Source organism: Felis catus, chromosome B3, assembly GCF_018350175.1.
Source record: "Felis catus isolate Fca126 chromosome B3, F.catus_Fca126_mat1.0, whole genome shotgun sequence".
NCBI classification, from domain to species: domain Eukaryota; kingdom Metazoa; phylum Chordata; class Mammalia; order Carnivora; family Felidae; genus Felis; species Felis catus.
This window is the reverse complement of record NC_058373.1, coordinates 80,039,729-80,062,258: the sequence shown is the minus strand read 5'-3', so window position 1 is coordinate 80,062,258 and position 22,530 is coordinate 80,039,729. Positions and strand designations below refer to the sequence as shown.

Sequence of the window (22,530 nt, the reverse complement as noted above, 5' to 3'; positions counted from 1 at the left end):
GTCTCATATCAAATTAAGAAACTAAGTAAACCAAACATTTATATGACTGACTCATACTGTGAAAAAAATGTGATCACAGCTTCATATCACAAAACTATTAAGTTCTGTTCAAGTAATTTCCTCTCAGCATTTCCTTTCCTCACTTAAGGTTTCCTTCTTAACCAAAAAGCATCAAATTAGGAAGCTTAAATGACTGAAGTATTAACACTCTCAGGAAAAAAAATGATTGCCTTTCAGAATGGGGGAAAAACCCCTCACTAACCTATCTTCCAAGGTAAACAGTTATGAAGTCCCGAGAACAGAGGGGTTGTTGTTGTTGTTGTTAACGTTCTTTTCTAATACGTTGATTTTCCATTTGAAGTTTCTTTAAAATTAATCCTTTAAAATCATTTCCAGCAGTGTGCAATTCAGCAAGTTGAGAGAACAAAATGGCCAGACCTTTGTGTCCTTGAAGATTGGATTTAGAGTAGAGGGATTGTATTGAGGTAACTTTTGCTGTTTCGAGTATAATAAATTGTAACTTGTGTATGGTACAATTAGAGTTCCTGTGAACAAATCCAACATTTCCCTCTATGTAATCTGTGTTTAATTTGGTATGCCTAGTTCATTTTCACTATATCTCTATTTGAATACAAATGAAATTTTGTAATATTACCTATCTTTTCAAATTTTATGTTTATTCATGTAGACACAACCTCCCTCCTACACTCCTCCCCCCACACCCACACACTCAGTAATTTGTTAAGTAAGTGTATATTAAGGTGGAAAAACCTGTAATGCTCCCATTCTAGGTATAAAACATATTTTTCATGGAGCTTGGGCCTCAGTCTCAAAATTCTTCTAAATACATTGCTCTAGGCAGCTGTTACCAACTAATTGAATTAGGCATCTGAGTCAAAACCTTCATCATCACTGGTTAGTTCATAAAACAGAGACTGCTTTAGCTATTTTTAGCATAAAAGGATATGATAACAGGGAATTAGGTGCTTACAGAATTGCTGGAGGACTGGAGGACCAACTTCCAGCAATGACTCGCAGAACACTACAGAACTGAGCCTCCACTTATGCTGCTGCAACTGGGAATGGAAGGAATCAGGAAGCTGCAAATGAAATTCTGTAGTTCCAGAACACACTGCTGCAGTTGTAACCCAGGGATCAGAAAGCTGGGATCTGGAAGCCACCACCACCCCTCTCAACACACAGGAAGCTGCTAATTGGACAGGGAACACAGAATATTCAGAATATTACTGTTCCTACCATTGATGCTGCTGCTTCTTGATATCCAGGAAGCTGGGAACTGGTACTGGACATAAAGCTGAGAAACCCCATGCTTGCCACCTTTCAGATCTCATCTAAGTGATTTAATTGGAGAGACTTAATTTGTATCCGGAATCCTAGCTGCAAGGCAGCCTCAGAGATGTAGTTTTCAGTTCAGGAAGACATACAAAGTCACAATTTATGCTGAAGGTATATGCTTGGCAAAATCTTGCTCTGTCCTTATTGGAACCTCACTGTAGGGAGATGCAGAACTTGTATACAGAATAACAAGAAGATTTAAGGAATGGCTTTTCTTAAGGAGATGCCAAGATGCTATGGGATTTGATCCCTAACTTCTACTTAGAGGACACAAGTAATGATAATTATAACTTCTTATATTTAATTTCTCCTTTCTCCTTAGCAATTCATTTTGCTTAGGAAGTTAATTCTAGTTCTTGAGCAACTTGTTGCCACTGAATTACTTAAATCTTTGCACCTGCTAATCCTGCCTTTCCCTCTTGCAAGAAAAGAGAGTATTTCCTATCTTAATTTCTTACCTGGATTAATAGGGACCAGCTCTGTGTATTTCATGTGGCAGCTTACTATGCTAATATCCAATTAATTGTCACTTCATTTAGGGTGAAAAGAAAATGTATATAAATATATTATCCAAATATTATATATCTAGGTATGAAATGTGCTCTTAATGTTAAGTTGATAGCCACATCCAAACCCTCTTGAGAAAAAAAAATTGATTCCTTGGGAAACCAAAGAGTACAAGTACAGCACTCAAACTATTTTGACTCTGTAATCCAACCATCATGGCCGTGTGGGTAAGTTATCTAACTTTTCTTAAGTACCCAAAGCTTTATGTACTAACATCTTTCATTTGTATAATATCCCGCAGAGTACTTGTTTCTCAAGGCATCCTTATACTTTGCAACCAAGTCTTTGATGTATCTAATGAATATGAAATGTCTGAAAGCAGATACCCAGAGAATATAATTTGACATGCTAAATGTTAAGAATTTAGTTTCACCTTTGCAATTTTTAGAATTTTTAATTAATTATTTATTTTTTGAGAGAGAGAGAGAGAGAGAGAGAGAGAGAGAGAGTGCATGTGCATGTGAGTGGGGGAGGGTCAGAGGGAGGAGAGGGAATCCCAGGCATGCTCCATGCTCAGCACGAAGCCCAACATGGGTTTTGATCTCACGACGGTGAGATCATGACCTAAGCCGCAATCAAGAGTTAGATGTTTAACCGACTGAGCCACTCAGGTGCCCCTCACCTTTGTAATTTTATATAACTGGCAGAAGATAGTTGTGTGACTTCAGCAAATTTCATGTGTGGGTTTTTATCTTAAAGTGTAATGTTTGTTTAGATACTTCAGTTTAACAGCCACTTTAGATCAACTGTTCATTCCTATGAAATATATTTTTTTCTAGGAAAAACTTATGTGTAGGAAGAGCATGACCCTGAAATTGTTATTTTCTATCATAGCTGTCATTGTAATAAGCTCAGTGCCATGTTTTCACAACCATTCCTTTCAAGGCTGTGTCAAGTGACCATTTCCAATTCTGCCTTCTCTCTTTGTTGTCACTGTGAGAAGCTTCCTCTGTGGTTTCTTTTCACCTGCCACATCTTGCAAGACTAAACTGCATTTCACTAGGTTCTAACATCCAATCTTGCTTATCACATACTTTGCTTGCAGGGTAAGCACAATGATATGTTGCATATCATACCTATATCCTTTCAAAGTGACTCCCTTTTGGAAGCAGGTAAGGGCCAAGGGAGGCTATCCACTCTTTCTGACCCTAAACTAACTAATATAAGAATAAAATACATACTGCCTTGTTTAAGCTATCAGGCTTGTGTGAAAAAAGGTGCAATTTTTAAGCCTAGGGAAGTTGGAAAGCACAATGGAGGCAATCTGAAAATTTTTCACAAGGCAGGGCTAGGCCTTGAATATAAAAGGTAAATCATAGAACTGAAAAAAAAATCTTTCAGGAGTATTTATATATTAAAAAAAGTGTATGTTATTTAAGTTCTAAACTATTATGTCTGCTCTGTCACTACTTCTTTGTGGGGGAAACTCCAGAAAGAAAGTGACTCAGGTAAGTTACTTAGAAAAGTTCCTTTGCTTTCTTTTTTTCATTATGTAGAAGCCAGCTTGTTCACGAGTACTTTCTAAAAAAAATACATGGTGCATATAAAGAAATAGGCAGGATATTTCTAAATATGGCTAAAGTTTAGGTCAGAAGTCATTTGCATCCAAAAACCCTGTAAGTGCCTGATTCATTTAGTTGATAGAAATTAGATTCTGGGAGATATAATGAATGGATCAAGGAGTGCTCTCAGGTGAAAGTTTCTGATGGGTTTTAAGATCACATCATGCCCTACTTTTTGGTCTCTGTTAATAATCTGTTGTGATGTACAGCAGGTTCTGGTATGCAGAGTAATTCAAGTGCTCTTCTGTTGGGCATATGGTGCTTTTAAGAACACCCCAAGGGTTGATTTGACTGCTCCGGTTGATAAAGGATGGCACAGTGGGAAGGAAGAGAACAAGCTATGGATGGTGCGTGGGTTTCAGGAGAGGAAGGGATTCATCTGAGAGCAGAGCTGCTGAGAAAAACAACATGCAGTGACTTAATTAGAAAACTAATTTTGCCGTCATTTAAGTTGAATTCCTGCAAGTGTCATTACTTCTTACGGTAAAATTTAATGATATATAAATATGTGCATATGTGTATATAAAATATGTATATTATGTACATGTATGTTTATATATGTAAGTATGTATGCATATATACATAAATGTTAAACAATAAAGTCATATGAGGCAGCAAAAGGACGAGATTTAACCTCAGCTGCTGAACTAGGGACAGGTGAGCTATTTGAAAAGAGCAAAAAGGAAATAACTCTGGAGGAAACTTTTTGAGTAACAGTGGAGAATCTTCCAGGAAACAGCTTGGTACTTGTTCTTTACCCCATTTAAAGACAGCGAAAATAAAACATTCTTCTCATAGTAATATCTAAAGATCTCATTCATTGGCGAAAGGAGTGATTTTGCATGTAAAATTTACAGGAAAAGCTTGCGCTTGAAGAATGTTATGCCACCAGAATTTTCTGTTACATAAATTTAGGTAAGAGTAAATAGGATCAGGAATTGTCAGAACAATAGCAATATGGCTGACCATGTCTGTGCAGTTGTAGAAAGCCCTGATGGCAAATTTGAGTAATTATGGGCAGAGAGCCCAAGAACTCTGCAATCAGGAAGTCAGCTCTGATACAGAAAGTGACCAAACACCAATAGTATGGAACAGAGATGGAGGTCTCATCACCTTACAGAACTAAGAGGTCAAGGAAGAATCTGCTTAAAGCAGGTCCATGATAGACATTAACTAGCCATGTTCAGCAGAGAGTTTTTGAAAACCGTACCTGTCCATCATATGGCCTGTGAATCAAATTAATTGTATCTGAAACTGGGTTGTAGTTCACCTGAGATTTTGAGGAAAAAAAATTGTTTTCCCTAATTACCTAATTTCTCCATCCTAACCAACTGACACTCAGCTAAGAGCTGGCTGCTGCTGGGTTTTACACAGAAGGCTTAGATCAATAATTGTAATTGAAGCCAAAGCCATCAGTTATGTACTTGTGAGTTGTTCAGGTTTAAATCCATACTGTCTTATCTTGAAACTTGGATATTATAAATGATTATGAAATGAAGTAAAGTTAGCAGAAATAGATCTTTGATAGAGACTGCCCATGCTTGAGTTGAATTCAGTAATCACTGGACTTACTAGCTAAATAATTAAGTAAGTAAATGTCCTCTACTACTGAAGACATGAGTGTGCTCCTAGCCCAATAGCACAGAGAGGAGGAAGGGGGAATGCTAGGAATAGCTCTAAGGATTTTTCATGTATCCCTTCTTGTAAGGCCCCGAGACACCTACAGCATAGATTCTCACCTTACAGACAAGGAATTTGAAGCATAGAGAGCTTACTTAACCAAAGTTCTACAGTTTGGCAAAGACTATAGCCAGCTCTGTGAACCCATGATTCTAAAGTCCATATTCTTAGTTATGCCTGTATATTTTTCATATGTAGTTGCATATATATATTTGTTGCATTTGTATGGATTTATGAATATTTCCTACAGCTTGCATGGTTAATTTATTACTGTGAGTTCAGATCTTCTCAACTATAGCATAACATTAAAATATGTTAATAAGATTATCAGTTAAAAATATGGTACTCTACATAATATTTTGGTCACCTAGAAAAATATAAGTTAAAAGAACTCAAGTAAATTATTAAGAATGATTATTTCAGGGAGATAGGATAATGGGTGACTTTGGTTTATCAGTTGTACTTTTTTGTATTTCCTATTTTTCAACAATGATCACAGGTCACTTTTTTTCTACTCTAAGCCAATATTATTAAAAAAGTAAAACCATGAGGTATCATAATAGAAATCTACCTAAAACAGGCAGATCCAAATATAATATGTAATGCCTTTCTTGAATATCATTAGTAAACCAAGAAAGCACATCTTGCTTTAGCAGTGTTCCTTTTTCATTCCTTTTTGAGTATGTTACCTCTTAAATTTACTTGGTCAACTTTCTAATTTTCAAATTTATTTCAAAGACTTTTGTAATCAATTTAATTTAAAATACCTGCTTGGAACAATCTATGTAGAAAGCTCAAAATGGTAGGTGTATATTTGGGCCCAGTTGTGAATCTAAAGCTAAATGTCAAAGAAATAATAATTAGACCTGCTAAAAGACTTTTGAAAGTTATACATATGTGGTATTCCAAAGAGAGGCTGTATAGTACAGTCATTAATGCAAGAGCTCTAGGGCCCGATGGCTTAGGTTGAATCCTAGTTGCAACGTTGCTAGGTGTATAATCTATGGTAAATTTTAAAATCTTTCTGTGGCTTAGCTTACTTAGCCTTCTGTGAGACTGGAATAATAGTACCTATACCTTATAAGTTTGTTGGGAGAATTAAGTGAGTTTTACATACAAAACGCTTTAAAATAGTGACAGATACTTCATAAACATTCAATAAATGTTAACTGTCAGTTAGCTCCGATGGGCATATATCACACTAAGGAAAAAACTAGCTCACAGATTTCTACAAAGACTTGTATTATATAAAAACTAACTAAATAAAAAGTAGATTTTCTCACAGAATACAAACCAATGCTCTTGGAACGAAATAACTTGAAAGCACAGTATATAACATGTTTGAACTCACCTGATATCTGTGTCTTATCTCCAGGCAGTGGTGTCTCTATAAGAAGTCTGTCCTGAGCTCCAAGAGGTTATCCTAAAATTGCACTCTGCTGTCCCCCTTTTCTGTCAGATAAGCTGCATTGGTTATCATGAAGTTAGTTTTACATCCTCCCTTCCCTTATTTTATCAGGAGGGGAATGTACAAAGTGTGTGGGAAGAGTGTAGGCAGCCCGAGGTTTGGCCTTTAAATGCCTAATAATAATAGCTGCCAATAATTGAGTACTTTACCATGAGCCAGCACGGATTAAAGCACAGTCCAAGAATTAATTAGTTTAATTTTCTCAGTAAACCTATTATAGATATGTATATGATAATGACATATATTATTGCTTCTATTTTACAGATGAAGAAACTGATCTCCAGAAATTAGTCATTCAACTAATTAAGAATTGGAGCTGGGATTAAAATCCAGGCTGTCAAAGGTAAGTCTGGCTTTTCTATCAGCTCCATCTGGTTCAATAATGAACACAAGTAATAGAAAAAATGAACATAGATACTGACTTTAGTCACAGAGGGATGATACTCAAAATATCCACCAGCTGGTTAACTCAGACACTAATTCTGACTAATCAGAATGGATGCCACTGGTGAACAACTGGTATGGCTATACTGGTGTGAACTGTTTGAATACCAGCTCTGATTTTTTTTGGGAAAAATGATTAATTGGCAAAATATATCACTCAACATCTTCAAAAAGAAAATTGATTAAATTACAAAGAATTAGTAAAGACTATATCAAGTGCAATATGTAGGTGAGTTCATGCTTGTGACACACACTTTACTCAACTTTCAGATACTCATCAGCAAAATGGCATATTTTAAAGAAGTTGGAACTGTTTGCCTGTGTTATTGTCCCAAACAATGCTATTTGATTTTTGGTATCATAAGCCAGTGGTGCCCAGGCTCAGGATGGAAAGAGTGGTCTTGAAGTGGCCCTACCTTTCTCTAAATCCATTTTACTACCTGTCTAGCGAGAGTTAGAATAGATTTTTAAAAATTCATGTCATTGATTTGGCATCTATTTGATATTAGGTAGGAAATAGGATAATGAGTTTAATGTTACCATACTGAATGGCTAAAAATACTGTCCACCTAGAATCAGATGATAAATAAGTTAGGGGCTCCTATTGGTGGACTTTGACACATAGGCCCACATTTAGTGCTCCCACTTTTACTGTCTTGCAACAACAGTACATACATCTCTTACTAAGGTTTTCTCCTATCTCTCCTAAAGTTAAGAAGCCAATTGCCCAGGCATTTATAGCCTTAAATGTAATATTAAGTCTTAAGAGAAAAAATAGCTGGGTCCTAGTTCTGGACTTGCTTCTGATAAACCTTAGGCACGATGGCTACTGTAACAAACAGTCTGTACCCTGGAGTGCTGTGGGAGGATTTACTGAAATCAAGCACTTAAAGCCACACTTCCTTTTTGTAACAACAAGAATAAAATATTAAAATATTTGGAATTCCTATATTCTCTTGATTCTAGAAAGTTTTTGAAAGTATCACAGCCAAAAAAATTACTTATTTAAGAAAAAAGTTTTAGTTATCATTATTTCCTTGGAGAGTGGGTCACTATACTGAACATGTCATGAACATGACCGCTAAGTAATTAAGATAGCCATCATGATTTGCTTTGCTGCTGTGTGTCTCCTCTCTATTTTGTCTGCTCAGATTTGTATGTGAGGGCCAGTTGGGCAAGCCCCCCAAACCCTCATCCTGTCATCATAAGGAAATCATATTTAGGGTCTGAGAAGCTTGTTCTAGGTACGTTTCTTTGTTTCATTAAAGATTTTCCCATTCAGATTTTTGGTTCCCAAATTTTTTTCCCCCCAGAATGTTTATTTATTTATTTTGTGTGTGTGTGTGAGAGAGAGAGCTCAAGCAGGGGGAGGGGCAGAGAGAGAGGGAGACAGAGAAGGTCAAGTAGGTTTTGCACTGCCAGCTCAGAGCCTGATGTGGGGCTTGAACCCAGGAACCTTGAGATCATGACCTGAGCCAAAACCAAGAGTTGGAGGTTTAACTAACTGAGCCACCCAGGCTGCCCCCATCCCCCAAATGAGTTTTTAGTAAAGTAACAAACCCCTGCTTTTAAACTTTCTTATTCTTCTGGCTAGTTTTCTCCCAACTTGTCATTTTACATGGAAACTTGTAGAGGTTTTGATTTCTGACATTTTCACCTTCCAGGTCACAAAGCACCAACAACCACAATAATCTACTTTACCTAGACTCTAGCAACAGAATAATTATACTTTTTTTTTTTTTTGGTATTACTTCTCTATGTATTTTAAAGTCTTGAATTTCACATTTTGAATGCTCTTTTTTTTTTTATTAATTAAAATTGCTCTGGGCTTATGTGGATGATGATCTGGGCTTACCTAGGGTATAACATGCAATGAAAGCAACAAACAACAGGGGAACCTGGAGGGACTGAACAAAGGCCAGAAAAGCTCATAGAAGATAAAACATAGGAAAGTGCACTGGAAGCACTATTTAATTTTGTTAGGTTCTTGGCACCTGGTTTTTCATTAATACTGTTTCTTGGATTTTGAAAGAAATCACACACATTTTTGCTCTAGGAGCACTTAGAGCAAGAACAGCATCACCTATTTCTAAAAATATTTCCCAGTGGATAAACTGTTAAGAAAACATGTTTATATTCACACTTTGAGTAGAAATATTTACTATTCAGACTCTGTGCTTGAATTTTTTTTTTTAAATCAAGTAACTAAATTGACTTTTTGTGAAATGATGACCAAAATCAGGGTCCTGGGTCACCACCTTTATAGCCAAAGCAAATATTCAAGGATTCCAGAGCCTTGAAAAAGCCTCCACCGAAGCAGCTTACATTATACTGTTTTGTTTGGTTTATTCAAAAGCACAATATTTCAAGAAAAGAACATATTAGAAATTAGTTCCTAAAAATCCAAAGGGAAATGAATATTTGATGGTATATTGAAGCTTTATTAAAAGACTCTTGTATTCATTAAAAAATGAGCTCAGACAATTCTAGTTCTATGGATGAATGTCTGAGCCGATGGGCTTAATGTCACTATTGTTTTTCCCTACTCAAACTTACTCATATTCTGTGTATATTTTATATAATGCTTGTTCTGAAAATAGTTTTTTGGGGGGGCTTAGAACAACACAGTTTTATTATCTTATTTTGGGGGGCCATTTTTCTGGAGGTCAGAAGTCTGAGATGAATCTTGTTGGGTTAAAGTCAATGTTTAGCCTTCCATTTGTGTTCTTTCTGGAAACTCTAAGAAAGATTCCATCTCCTTGCCTTTTCCTCCTTGTAGAGGCCATCTGCATTTGTGGATTTGTGTGCTGCCCCCCTTCGACAACTGTATCATCTGTCCTATGTTTCTGTTCCCACACCTCTTTGTCTGCCTTGGACCCCCGTCAAACTCCGTTTCATAAGGACAGTTTTTTTTTTTTGAGTGTAGACCAGATATTTAGGGGTCTTTAAAATAAGGTAACTTAATGCCTCAGCTCAGTATGTCTTTACCAGGTATTAATCAACCCCATATTTCATGTTCTATCAAACCTACCTTGAAACTTTTGACTTCTTTTGTAAATGATCCAACTTCAAAATAGGAGAATTTACCTATTCTTGTGTTAGAAATGAAGGAAAACATTGTAAATAATTTTGTGTATTCTTTCGTTGCAACTTTTAAGTAGGGTTATTTAGAATAGGGTCATTTAACAAACACACTCTTTTGCAGTTATTTTTGTTTTTATTGTATTTGCTGTTTATTTGTTCATTGTCTAGCTCATTCAGTGCTGCCTGATGATAAACCTTTATTTCATTTCTTTTCATTTGCTGTTATGAGATTATTTCCGAGGATGATAAAACCAAGGGATTTGAGAGGCAAATACAGGTTCATAATCTAGCCTACTTTGTGACACTCAGCACCTTCATGCGGTTCCTAGGTAACAAGCTTCTTGCAGAGAGTCATTCTTGTTTCCAACACCTGTGGTTGGGGTGGGGCAGGGCTCTAACACAGCACAGGCTGGTCAGAAAATTAGAAGCAAGTCACTGAAATTAGTCATCATTTACTTTTTGTGTTGTTTTGGGGGAAGAATTTTGTTTCAGTTTCACAGAGCTTTAGAAAAAGGATGATATATTTCTGCATTATGTAGCATAGAGAACCTGTTGTTGACATAGTTTATGTTATTGCATAAACTATTTATGCAATATTTATTATTTAAAGTTTCAGATAAACTTTAAACTTAATAACTTAAGTTATTTAAAACTTTATATGCTTCCTTATATTATTTTTTTCCTAAGACCGGATTGCACCAGAATTTGTGCTAAGTTCTGGGAAACAGGTGGAATGTTCCTTTACTGGTTTACATATCATTTGAAAATAAATTTCTGAAGGAATGAATACTAGACTTCAAGATATCATAATCAGAACCCTTTATGATGTTTTTAAATGGCAAAGGTCCACTCAATATGTTTTTCTTCATTCTTATACTTTCCAATCTCTTCTTACCCCCTTCCTATTTTGAGGCCCAATTGAGGCTGTGGAACAAGGAAAATAAGGATTGGATTAAGTGTTTAGCAATACGGCTTCAGCACTCTGTGTAAATACAATAATAGACAAGCAGAGAGCCAGAGGTCCCAATGGCTACTTACCAGGACCTCAGCCATTCTTATCAAGCAATGCCAGAAAATCCAGAAGCACAGTCAGTATTCTTAACTAGTCACAAGAGCCACCAGAAACAAGCTTTCAGATCTTTTCTTCCACTTCTGCTTCTTTTCCTTTTTCTCTCCATTCCTCATTTTTTTGGCAGGTGCTCTTTATTTCCCTTATTCTGTTCTGGCTACTTTGCAGGTTGCTTGAGTTGGAAAGGGTTGAAAAAGGTCAAGGTGAAATTTGGAGAGAGAGGAAATGAAAGGGATAGTCAGAGACTAGGAAGAGGTAACTGGAAGAAACACAATTCATGAGTCCGTCTTAGGCTTTGGGAGAGTCCTCATCAGGGAGGAAAAAGTGGCTTCACTCTGTGGAGCAATTTTAGTTAAGACTTTGGGGGTAGCAATAATTGTAATGTTTGGAAATCATTGGAAATATTCTTCATAAAAATTAAAATACTATATTTGTGTATATTAATATGACAAAATGTGATAAAAACATCTATTATGAATAGGGCTAAATGGCATGAATTCTATCATAACATAAGCACCAGAGATTTTTTGAGTAATCAGAACAAAAAAAAAAATTAAAGGGCCTTAATAGGACAACATAAGTCTCACAAAAAAGAAATAGCTTAGAAGGATCAATAATCCCAGCTATTTTTATGCTGTCAATTCAAATTAAGAGCAAAAATAAAATGAAGCATTTGTGTTAAAATACATCATCGCAAAGGGAAAATGATTTACCTCCTGATTCCTGGCCCTCCAGTAACATGGATAGCATTAGCTTAGAACTTTGCTTCTTCTTTTTCTCTCATGTCTTTATGATGGTATCTGAAACTTAATAGGACCTTATAATGAGAGAATAATTTACTGATGGTGAAACACTTTTCATTTCACTAAATAGATTTGAAAATAGAAATTCACTAGAACTGATAATTTCAGGGATCCTGATGCCAGGAATGGGTGACATCAGCCAGGTTTTTGTGTGAATATCTTCAATGACTGTTCAAGCTTTTGGGGTTTAGCCAAAACCAAAACATGTTCTCCATGCTGTTGCATTTTACATTCTGGATGCTTTGGTTAGCATGACTACATGCTCTATAAAAGAAGTAGAGAAGGCAAGGGAAAATCCAATAAGGGAAAATAAAGTACTTGACCACTGTTCTCTGTGTGGTCACATCTTCAGAATGTCTGGAAATCTTAGAAATGTCAAAGCAAAATTAGGGTGAGGAAATCCAGGCAATGTGGGGCCTTCTGTGCATTGTGGGTAATGATGTTTAGTGTCAGTCAATAATGTATTGAATGAAAGAAATGAATGGCCAAGCCAGGACACAAGCTTGTCTAACTCACTAAAGCAGCTGTTTGTTGAACCAAATGTCTAGAACTATAGGGAAGTGAAGGAAATAAATGTAAGACATGGTATCTTCCTTTTAGATATTATCTACCTCTGAGGATTTCACCTTCTTTTTGGGGTTTGCTTTCTTGGCTTGATTTGATTTCTCCCCACTTTGCACAATCCCAATGTATTTGATTTATGCTAGTAGTAGCAATACTAGTGCCAAAGGACCATTTTTCTACATGTAGTTTATTAAGATAAAATAATAAATGCATAATTATTTATAAATACTAAATGTATTTATCAAGATATTAAGGATGATTTCACGACACATCACAGCTTTGCAATAGCCTAAATCTTCACATTATGTGGATGTGAAACTGAACTCTCAATTTGAGGTTTGAAAATGGATTTGAGAAACATGGGATGTAGTTTTTCCCAAGCACATTGTTATTTCATCTGCTCTTGCTGTGCATTATTTTCCTGATTTAAAAGGACAGCCTTCCATTGCTTCTATTTATTTTATTTCATAGGAAGACAAAGGAGGGAATCAAAGGGAATGTTCCTTGGTGAGGAAAGAGTTTGTACCCCTTAAATGACTTACCATTAGTGATTTTAGGAGTTTTGAAAGTATAATACATGTTTTGAAATGGGTGCCCTGCTCCAATAACTGCTTCCTCCTCAGTTCTTTCAATTGCTGCTAGAATCTCAAACACATGGAATTGATCACCCTTTACGTGATCTCCAACTGCAAGTTGTGTGATTAAATAAGACACTACTTACCTTACAGCTTTGAAGTAGCATTTTGGAATTTGGGAGGACTCAAAAGGGAATTATGTTAGATATGGCTACTATGAAAAATTCTGTGCAGTCAGAATGACAAGGCTGTCATGCCAGTGAATCTGAGTTAAGAGTTCACATTTATAGAGAGTCAAACACCTATCAAGAGATACCCCTAGTTCTCTATGGCTAAAGGCATCCTATTAGAAAGTTATATTTAAGTCAAACTATGCCTTGGGTTTGAATAGCCACATTATTTGAGACTTTTTATTCCCTTACTTGGTCAATGTGCATTAGAATGCATTTTGGAGTAACATCTCATATTGAATCATTTAGCAGTGTAAACCTTTTCTTTTGTTAGGATAACATTGAAACTTTATTTTTTTCTTTAGGATGTGTAGTGTTCATAGAAGAAGGTAAATAATGCACTCTATGAATTATAAGCCAATTCAAAGTCATGTGAGTTCAAGTCAAATCCCATTATTATTCTAAGCAGATAAAGTGATAGGGTGGGCAGATGGTAAGTCCAAAGACTATAAAACCTTCAGTGTGAGGAGCCTAGAGGGCTTATAAATAACTAGAGAAAGTAAACATTTTATTCATATAACAGAAAAAAAAAAGAAGGAATAAACAGAACAGAATACAAAATGGCTCATCCGCATAACTTTGGCTACAGTATTGTGTACATTGGTTGCTACTTAAGTTTTGATCAAAAGAACACAGCCAGGGATACATATGAGCTCTTTTGACCTGTGCAGGAATTTTGATAAATTACCTTCCAAACACCTGATCAGAAAACTTTGTTATTGTAGCCTTAGAGGTAAAAGCCAGACGAGGAACTAAAAAGACCAGAAAAGAGCCCTGAGTGGATGGGGGTCGGGCCCAGTTGTGGATGCAGAATGAGGTTAATAGCAGAATGCCCTGGAGATCTGTACCAGAAAAGATTGTGGTTGTTTAATATATTTATTAACCATTTATAAGATGAGGTGAATAAAGGAATGATATTATTCGATGACCCTAAATTTTCAGTCCAATAAGGACCACAAGGGACTCCAGCAAGACTTAACAAAACTAGGTAATTGGACAATATGATGAAGATGAGATTTGAAACAGGCAAGTGTGAGGTGATGCACATCTGAAAGAACAATTTAAGCTAATCATACACAGTGATGGATATTGAATTAGCCCTAACCTTCCAAGAAAAAGATCATGAGCTTTGCTCAATGTGCAGTGGTGCTAAGAATAAGTCACTGGAAAAGGAGTGAGAATAATGTGGAAAATATTAAGGTGCCATTATATAAATTGACAGCATATCCTTGTCTAGAATATTATGTTGAGTTTTTGTCACCTCATCATAAAAATGGAATGGAAGAAACAGATAAATGTGCTGAAGGCCAGCTAAACTGATTAGAAATATAGGATAAGCTTCATTATGAAGGGTATATTTTTATGTCGCATTTAAAGACCTCCTGTTGCAAAAATCCTATAGTGATATAAAAGGCATTTCTGACTCTTAGCATCTGAGGTATGCCTGTTAAAGAGAAAGTAAGCACTCACATTTTGCACTGTGGTTTCTAGAGTTGGGTAATCAAGACATTTTTATCTTTAAATAGTGTCTTGAGTTTGTTGAAGGTAGTATAAGTTGGTAGCATCTTCTAAGAAAAAAACTATAATGTCTTTTCAGAAAACACCTCTTATCTGGGCCAGATCTGATACTTGTCTGTGCTTCACTTTTGTAGTGATAATTGGTATTCGTAATGATAATTCCAAGTCATTGCCTGATTCTTAAAACAATTCCAAAATTTAAAAAAAAAATCCAAAACTAAACAAACAAAAAATACAAACAAGTTTAGTTCAGTATAGCTGAATAAATAAAATTTGACCTATTTTCTTAAAGCTTGGCATTTGTTTTTGGTCTACTAATTTATTAACCGTAATATTTATTTACTCAGCACATTCCACCATTGGCCACCAAAGATAAGTTATTATAGTTGTTTTCTAGTCTCTGTTTAGCCTCCAAGTTCCATCCAAGTTAACAAAGAAGGAAAATGAGATAAAGATAAAACAGCAAATCATACTAAAAAAAGAAAAGGTCAGGCACTGCTTCTCTTTTCTCTGGTTGCCTGGTGACTTATGAGCAGGGAGTGGAGGTAGAGGAGTGAGGGTTTGAATTTACTCTGAAGGAGGACTGAGAAATAATGTGCAAGATGAGCTCTAGAAGAGCAGAATCTAATACTTGGTAGCAAGATTAATAATCAAGTTGGGCTGAGTATTGACTGAAGAAATATTAGCTACTAAGAAATAAGTTTCATGATGTCTATACTAGCTTTGCTCATGCTTTTCTTTCCTGGGAAGTCTATATATATAACAAGTAACATCTGGGGAATGGTTTCTTCCAGAATGACAAAGACCCTTTAATGCTTCAAAGGATAATCTCTACCAGGATACAAACCCCAACAGTCCTTTCCATAATCTAGATGAAATGTATTTCAACATTTGTTTTTGTCTTTAAAACATCATCTGTGTTACTCTTATACAAATAATGAAGACCAACCAAATGAGAACTAGCAAAGTCCATTTATTCAGAGAGTACTATAGTAGGGAAATCAGCCACTTATGTCATTTGGATTTTGCCAGAGACTTAAAAGGCAGGCAGGGGAATGGGAAAGTTTTAGAGTGGGAAAAAGGGAAGACTTCAAATGTGCTCTAATTGAAGGCTGTTAAAGTGGAGAAGCTGTAGGTGAGCTAACTAGAAGTCAGGCATTCTATGTTATTGGTTAGGGGCACATATTTGTCTTTTCCTGGTTGGTCTTAAGTTGGTAGCAGAAAGAAAAATTAGAGAAGCTGTCAGTTATTCTTCAAGACCTGGATGTTTGGGGCTGACTGTTACAGGGTTCATTGTTTGGCTTCCTGGATTGTTAATAGAGATAGCAGTCTGACTACGACAAGTCTTGACTTGTAGGAGGCTGGCTATTGTAGATAACAAATTGGTTTCCTGGGCAAGTTGCTTCAGGTTGTGGGTCAGTGTTCTATTTTTATATATGGTCTGGTCATTGTCCCTTTGTGTATTCAGTCTCTCACTGCATAAAACAAAAAATGAAGTTTACATTTTCAGAGAATTGAACTCTTTTTTAAAAAAAAATTTTTTTAACATTTATTTATTTTTGAGACAGAGAGAGACAGCATGAATGGGGGAGGGGCAGAGAGAGAGGGAGACACAGAATCGGAAGTAGGCTCCAGGCTCTGAGCCATCAGCCCAGAGCCCGACGCGGGGCTCGAACTCACAGACTGCGAGATCGTGACCTGAGCCGAAGTCGGATGCTCAACCGACTGAGCCACCCAGGCGCCCCCAGAGAATTGAACTCTTAAAAGTATCATCAGACTTTGATTTTTTCATAGATTTTTAGTTTTCAAATGCCTGAAATAAAACATCACCAAGTAAGAAAACCTTTGGAAGTCTCAGAGTATGGCTTGCTTGTGCTTTGGGTAAGAAGCAACAAAACACAATTTTCATTCAAATAACATAACTCTAAAATTACAGAATATGTAATTGAAAATATCACTGTATTTAAAAAAGAAAAAAAGACTATCATATGTTTACAACTTCCTCTGTACTTTTATTTTATTAATTAAAGAGTATAACTTTTGAGTCAAGTCCCAGTGTACATTAGGCTGTCCTGAAAGTTGCCACCAAGGCACCATTCTGAAAACTGTTTCAGGGATCTTATTAAAATTCTAACCAGCTGAAGGAGCTTACACAGTTTCCAAGTGCCCTAGCTTCCTCTGAGGGATACAGTGTGAACCAGGAAGATCTGCCTTAGCAATAAAGAACTTGAATGATGGGTTATATAATATTCAGTATCCTAGGTTGAATGGTATAAAGCAAGCAGGAAGAGGTAATTTTTTTCTCCTAGGTGCTAGCACTGACATTTAGCCATGTATAATGTACTAACACAATTAACTAAAATATACCGTTCCTGAAATGTGCTATAACCAAATGCACTATATTTTTCATATGATTTGCAATTTCCATGGAGAGCTCATTTGGATTACGTTTATAATATTCATTTAGCAAACTCCATTAGCAATGTTTACAAGTGCTTATGGATCTGGTAAATGAGTTTGCGGATATGCTGTGAACGAAGATAAATGCATCCATTTGTGTATGGGATCTAATTCATAAACTCATTCCAATCAGGCAGAGTGTATAGCACATTAAACTCTAACCTGGGAGTCTGGATTCCTATATGGTTTCTACATAGTTTCCTAATATGACTTAATTGATTAACTTTTTTGCTTCTTGATTTGCCCTAAAAGAGAAAACTTATTGAAAAACTGGATTAATAAAAGCAGCTGAGCATAAGAATCCTTAAATGCAAACAAACAAACAAACAAACAAACAAATCAATACATAGAATGGAGAGGTGTTGATTCAGCCTCTTCTAGTTTTTTCATGGAAAACTGTTTCAGCACACTCAGGCTCCTAGAATGCTAATCATGTTAAAAGGAATATGACTTTTTGAATTGTTGTGGTGACCTGAAAAGGATTCTGCATCTCACAAAAGGGCCTAACCTAAAAAATGTAAGTGTTCCTATTTGGAATGGTTGATTCTTTGATGGAGAATGTCTAGAGGCCCATTAAAAAGGAGAACAAAGTTCCTTTGTTAGATTATTAATGATCTGCATAAATATGGATCTGATCTAGATTTCTAGGTCATTGTTCATGTTAGGTCTAGATGGGGATGAGGATGTGATACTTGGGGAGATAATAGGTCAGTGATATCTAGACCTTTATAGATTTGCCAGGTAGGAAGAAAACCTATAAGAACAATAGCTAATATTTATTGATGTTTACCATAGGCTCCAAGCACTTTACATGTAACTGTAATCCTTACAACCATCCTATGAAGAAAAGTACTATTATTTTTATCTTCATTTTACAAATGGAGAAACTAAGGCTTAGAGAAGTTAAATAGTGTGTCCTAAGGTCACACACCTACCAAGCAGTAGTTCTAGAATTTGAATTCAGGCTTTCTGACTCCTGCTCTTTACCAACATATGGCAGATAACTGATATTTTCCTCAGAAGTTGAATTGAGGTACAAAAATGGCTGAAATAGAAAAATCTGCAATCTTTACCAAGGTTATGTAGTTTTCTTTCAAAGTAAAAGTTCTGATTTTGGCTTACTGAAGATGTAGGCTTAATTACCCATCTTGAATCTAATTAATATCCAGTACCCAGAAATGCAAATAGTCTTTGATATGATAAGAAACTTATCAAACAGTGCCATCCAACGAGAATATTTTCTTGTCTTCTCTCAAAATCAAGTTGGGAATTTCAGTTATTATTTAAAATTTTTTTCACAAATATAGTTTTTTTTTCATAGAACACAGATGCTCTTAACTCCCTAGCAGTCACCATCTGTACCTCAATTTACATTTCCCAAAACACTGCTGACATCTGTTTAAATGCCAATCTCTCCCCAACTTAGTAGGATTTTAGCTCAAAAGTGATATCCTATGAGTGATTTGGAGTTTTAGAGTTACATTGATTTTAATCACAATGCTCAGTGGCTACCGATATAGTACCTTGATCTGTCCCTTTAAGATTTCCACAAAATGCAGGCTAACATTAAAAGTGATCTGTCACTTCCATGTGGGGCCATTTTGCCAGGTTAGACTTTAAAATCTATAGGAAGAGGAATGGAAAATTCTGAGCTGTTATGGAGAGATTTCTGGGTGATTAGGAGTTCTCCCAAAGAATCACTTCCCCTGACTCCTTGCTGTTGGTTGGTGCTCCTTCCCTACAGAGATGTCTGACTTTCTTCAATGAATCATTATGTGAGGGGAGGCATATAAAATATGCCTGGGGATAGGCACTGTGTAGGAACACACTGTGTTGAACAATGGAACTGAGAGATAATCATGAACTCTGAAATGCTGATTTGTTTTTTAAAAAGAACATGTATAAATTATGTCCCTAAATGAGTATACTCTTTCATAGTATGCATCCAGGGAAATTATAAACTTAATCCAGTAGTGCTATAATTATTCAAAACATTCTTGGAATTACTTTGGAATTAGGGGCACATTTTTAAAAAAGATTTTCAGGGATGCCAAATCTTTATTTAAGAGAAAAACGGACAAATTCAATAGTCATCTGGAATATAGTCTTGCCATAAAGTGGGTTTAAGGAGCCACTTTCTCCCAATTGGTTCACAAACTGATTCTAAGAAGGCAATTTTAGAGGATGAGCTTTAGAAAAATTATAAACAATGGAAGCATCAGGGGACTAAGTATGTAATCTCCTGAGAAGAATTCTTCATTTAGAAGTATAAATTTGGTCTTGTTTTTTTGTGTTTTGGAATCAGAGAGATCTGGGATTTAGACTTGACTTCATATGTTCCAAGATGTGTGACCTGGATTGCTTAACTGTTCTAAACCTCAGCTAATTTTTCATATGTAAAATGGAGATAATTATAATATCTACTATACTATAGTAGGCATTGTGAGGATTAAAGAGGGTAATGTTTGTAAAATGCTTTGCCCAATGCCTGGCGTAAGCATTCAATAAAAGTGATGGCAACTCATATCCTCCTTCATACCCTCAAGGTAGATATATGGATTCTATATGGATTCTAATATCATGGGATGACCTTTCTGCTTAGAAGGACTTGGAGCTACTATTTATTTGACTATAATGGTTCTAGGCAAATCATTTAACTTTTAGAGTCCTGACTTCCTTTTTTTGTAAATTGGATGTAATAATACTTCTCTTACCAGATTTCCATGAATATTAAAGATAATATACATAAAGAATCAAGAGCAGTAATTATGATTGTTGTGGAAAAGAATTATAAGATAATAGCCTTTTAATGGGGTCCAGATTGCTCTATAAAGGTGATAATAAGTTTAATGTGGTACTAATACTTGCGTTTTAAAACTGACCAAATGCCAAATTGTAACTTGGGAATTATTCAAGATGGAAAATATCTCTGGGCATGGCTCCATCACACCTGGATTTATTGATTTCTAGGTTGCAGACCTAGTATGTCATGGGTTATTTTGTTCCACTTGTATCTCTCAATGGATTTTATAGGATTCCTAGTGTTATCAACATAGGGCCTTGGTTAACCATAGAGCCCAGTGGAGCAGCACTTGCATGGCTAGAACCTTTTTCTTGTCTGCAGATAAAGATGTTAGAGAATAGTTTCAGTTACGAAATAGCTCAATGAATCTTTTAAAATGCAAATGAAAATTTTAGTAGAGACAGGACACTGCTGTCTTCCCATTTTCATCATTAAACTTTCCCTAACAAGTCTTCAAGAAATTCTTATAACAAAAGAAAATCAGATCCTGTACCAACATTTCTCTTTCAAGAGGACAGAATATTCATATTTTCTTTCATTTTGTTTGGCAAAAATGTCTCTCAGTTAAAATGAGATGTCTGACTCATTTCTACAGCCAAATATTTCTGAAATAAAAGTTTGGAGTTACAAAAATAAAAAAAAATCAAAATCCAATTCAATTCTAAAATAGGCTTAAAACTTGCTGATTTAAATCAAACCAAAATGTTTAGGAACAAAATTGTACTTAAATAAGTAGTTTTCAAAAAAAAATTGAAAGAGTAGAATCTTTTCCTCACATTGAATCTTACAGAGAAGTCTAAAATTAGAAATGGATAAAAGCAAGGCTACTATGATTAAAGAAGGAACAGAGACCTACCCTTCACCTGGCTAACTTTTCCTTCCTTCCCTCCTCCATCTCTCATGATCATATGAGATCTTCCCAGAAACCCCATGGCTCCCAGAAATGTAATTTGGGATTTCTTGGTCAAGATATTTTTTAGTTATATCTATTGCTTTTGTTTAAAAAAAATTAATTAAAACAAATAAAAAGGCAGTCTTCTGTGCATAGAGCCTTAATCCTGTCAACTTGAGTAGGCAGGAGACAGACATGTTTATACCCTGACAGCTCAGTTCTTTCTGCTTTGCCCAGTGTTTGGGAGCAGAGGTTCTGAATATAGACAAATCTGTCTGCAAATTTGATTTCTATTGGTGGTTTACATTTATCCTGGTTTATTTGGGAGATTTTCTCTAAGGACTTTCAAATCAAGAGGACAGGTACCACAGTCTTAAAAAGTAGTTCTACTGATGTTTGATAACATTGGCCATATTAGTAGTTTCTTTTGTCAAAGTACAATGTCAAGACAGGGGTGGGGTGGGGACTTGAATGCTCTTATAAAAGACAGAGATTCTTTGCGGCATATTCCACCCAGTTAGTAAAGGTTGTTTTGCTATTGATAAATTGCCCTTGATGAGGCAGGGGATAGGGAAAAATGTTGATGTCGCTCATGCAGATTCCCTCTGGTGTCCTTTAATTGACAGCTGGGTTTTAGAATCCAACTGCCAGAAATAATCCCACTCAAGGAGTAAAACTCAAGGAGTAAACATAGTGCAACATACAATGAAAATTGTAGGAATGGTATTCCAAACTGGCCTGACTGTACAGGATCTGATGGACGGAAGGAGGAAACTGTGGAGGAGCTGCTGAATATAAATAATGAGCAGGGCTGCTGATTTCTTACAAACCAAAGTAGCCAAGTTAGAACCTGAAGATTTATCATAGCCCCGTAACAGGGCACCTGAAGAGAGAGAGAGAGATACTCTCACAGTTTGACAGAATCATTTTACGTCTGTTGAATTTTAAGTATTTCTAGGAATTCATTTTTACTGTGTTGTACAAAAGTGTCAGTCTATACATGAACTGGTAATTTAAAGAAGAAAAAAATCAGGGACACCTGAGTGGCTCAGTTGGTGGAGTGTCCAATTTTGGCTTAGGTCCTGATCGTGAGTTCAAACCCCATATCAGGCATGCTGTTGTCAGCCTGTCAGCACAAAGCCCTGTTTGGATCCTCTGTTTCCCTCTCTCTGCCCCTACCCTGCATATGCTCCCCCAAAATATGTTTTAAAAAGAAAAAAAAGAAAATCTGATCCTTCAGCACAGACAGTTTGAAAAACTCTAGAATTTTCATCTGAAGAAACCAATGTTTATTTGGAGAGATTAAGTAATTGGCACAAACACACATAGTCCTGGGGCTGCTACTTTAAAAATATGAACTGGGGGCACCTGGGTGGTTCAGTTGGTTAAGCATCCGACTTGGGCTCAGGTCATGATCTCATGGTTTGCAAATTCAAGCCCTGCATGGGGAGCTCC

At 36.0% G+C, this 22,530-nt stretch overlaps 1 long non-coding RNA gene across 4 annotated transcripts in view; it reads left to right on the top strand.

The window, feature by feature from the left end:
- LOC123386035 overlaps window positions 1-22,530 on the top strand; it is a 141,081-nt gene that overhangs the window by 4,491 nt on the left and 114,060 nt on the right. For all 4 annotated transcript variants that reach the window (XR_006599489.1, XR_006599490.1, XR_006599488.1 and 1 more), the window contains exons 2-3: window positions 397-485; window positions 6,898-6,976. This is a non-coding gene — a long non-coding RNA (uncharacterized LOC123386035). The remainder of the gene's footprint in view (window positions 1-396; window positions 486-6,897; window positions 6,977-22,530) is intronic.